The sequence below is a fragment of the Salvelinus fontinalis genome, chromosome 11 (genome assembly GCF_029448725.1).
Source record: "Salvelinus fontinalis isolate EN_2023a chromosome 11, ASM2944872v1, whole genome shotgun sequence".
In the NCBI taxonomy this organism is placed as follows: domain Eukaryota; kingdom Metazoa; phylum Chordata; class Actinopteri; order Salmoniformes; family Salmonidae; genus Salvelinus; species Salvelinus fontinalis.
Window position 1 is genome coordinate 28,736,468 of NC_074675.1, and position 2,872 is coordinate 28,739,339.

A 2,872-nucleotide genomic window follows, 5' to 3' on the forward strand; every position below is an offset into this window, starting at 1 on the left:
ATAGGGACAGGAGTTTTCATTCATGACAACCCTGCAGGAAAAACTCTTGTGTCTTGTTGTAGCCTATGGGTGTTTTCATAGAGGAAAACTAGGGCCCGGAGGTCAAGTCTTTTTCAGGTCAAGTCAAACAGTCTGGATAAACCCTTAGTTCTGGAATGCACCTCTTTCTGATGGTTCTGCCTTTTTCTTTACTCTCCCCCCCTTTCCCCAACTCTCTCTCTCCCCCCCTTCCCCCAACTCTCTCTCTCCCCCAACTCTCTCTCTCCCCCCCTTCCCCCAACTCTCTTTCTCCCCCCACCAACTCTCTCCACCCTTCCTCCAACCCCCCCTTCAACTCCAACCGCTCCCTTATCTCCAACTCTCTCTCCCCCCCCTCTCATTATTTCTCACTAGTTTGACCCTGCTCCTGTGGAGGTAAGATGGCGAGCCTGGCAGGGGTGTTGCCAGAGAACACAAACAGGTCAGAAATCTGAAACTTGTTCAGACCTCAGAGTTGAGCGGACATAGCTGGAACCTTCCCTCTTGCCTGCACTGCTCCCAATATAAACACAGTGGAGTTTGCCTGTGTGTGTCAGTCAGTCAGTCATTTGTCCACTGTCCCATAATGCCACTGTGTTGGACACCCTAAGTCCCAAATGACACCCTATTCCCTAGATAGCGCACTACTTTTGACCAGGGCTCAGTGCACTACGCAGGTAATAGGGTGCCATTTAGGATTCATTCCTGTTGTTTCATCTGTGTCTGTTGACAATGACACAGTTGACATTGTTCAGTCAGGTGGCATTGACCACAGAGCTGAATGAAGAACTGGAAACGTACACAAACTGCCCATTGCAAGATACAAAGAAGACAATTCTCATGTCCACTGCTGTCACTTGCGTATGCTGGGATGGTGTCTCTTGGTTCTCATTCATATACTTTCTCTAAATAACAGAAAGTATCTCTAACATATAAGCTAAACATCTCACTGTCTTTATTTTAAAGGTGGAGGCCATGACAGTACAGTAGTGTCCTGTCCAGTGGTCCCAGAGGACTTACCAGTGTCCAGTGTTATTAATGGAACTAAGTTCCAGCAGTTGACAAGGCCTCCCTCTCTTGCATTGTGACAACAGATTTAGCCTTTGATTTGACTCATCTCAGATCTTTATTTTAAAAAATTAAACAAAAGCACGACAAGCTTCACAGACAGGTGTGTGTGTGTGTGTATGGGAGAGAAGAGAGAAATAGTGATTGAGATAGGTGTTTGTGTGGTACAGATTTCTACAGTAATGGGAATATATATACACACAGTATTCACCAGCTATACCAACTGTTAATATATATATATATACACTGCTCAAAAAAATAAAGGAAACACTTAAACAACACAATGTAACTCCAAGTCAATCACACTTCTGTGAAATCAAACTGTCCACTTAGGAAGCAACACGGATTGACAATAAATTTCACATGCTGTTGTGCAAATGGAATAGACAAAAGGTGGAAATTATAGGCAATTAGCAAGACACCCCCCAAAACAGGAGTGATTCTGCAGGTGGTGACCACAGACCACTTCTCAGTTCCTATGCTTACTGGCTGATGTTTTGGTCACTTTTGAATGCTGGCGGTGCTCTTACTCTAGTGGTAGCATGAGATGGAGTCTACAACCCACACAAGTGGCTCAGGTAGTGCAGTTCATCCAGGATGGCACATCAATGCGAACTGTGGCAAAAAGGTTTGCTGTGTCTGTCAGCGTAGTGTCCAGAGCATGCAGGCGCTACCAGGAGACAGGCCAGTACATCAGGAGACGTGGAGGAGGCCGTAGGAGGGCAACAACCCAGCAGCAGGACCGCTACCTCCGCCTTTGTGCAAGGAGGTGCACTGCCAGCGCCCTGCAAAATGACCTCCAGCAGGCCACAAATGTGCATGTGTCTGCTCAAACGGTCAGAAACAGACTCCAAGAGGGTGGTATGAGGGCCCGACGTCCACAGGTGGGGGTTGTGCTTACAGCCCAACACCGTGCAGGACGTTTGGCATTTGCCAGAGAACACCAAGATTGGCAAATTCGCCACTGGCGCCCTGTGCTCTTCACAGATGAAAGCAGGTTCACACTGAGCACATGTGACAGACGTGACAGAGTCTGGAGACACCGTGGAGAACGTTCTGCTGCCTGCAACATCCTCCAGCATGACCGGTTTGGCGATGGGTCAGTCATGGTGTGGCATTTCTTTGTGGGGCCGCACAGCCCTCCATGTGCTCGCCAGAGGTAGCCTGACTGCCATTAGGTACCGAAATGAGATCCTCAGACCTCTTGTGAGACCATATGCTGACACATGCACATTTGTGGCCTGCTGGAGGTCATTTTGCAGGGCGCTGGCAGTGCACCTCCTTGCACAAAGGCGGAGGTAGCGGTCCTGCTGCTGGGTTGTTGCCCTCCTACGGCCTCCTCCACGTCTCCTGATGTACTGGCCTGTCTCCTGGTAGCGCCTGCATGCTCTGGACACTACGCTGACAGACACAGCAAACCTTTTTGCCACAGTTCGCATTGATGTGCCATCCTGGATGAACTGCACTACCTGAGCCACTTGTGTGGTTTGTAGACTCCGTCTCATGCTACCACTAGAGTGAGAGCACCGCCAGCATTCAAAAGTGACCAAAACATCAGCCAGGAAGCATAGGAACTGAGAAGTGGTCTGTGGTCACCACCTGCAGAATCACTCCTGTTTTGGGGGGTGTCTTGCTAATTGCCTATAATTTCCACCTTTTGTCTATTCCATTTGCACAACAGCATGTGAAATTTATTGTCAATCCGTGTTGCTTCCTAAGTGGACAGTTTGATTTCACAGAAGTGTGATTGACTTGGAGTTACATTGTGTTGTTTAAGTGTTCCCTT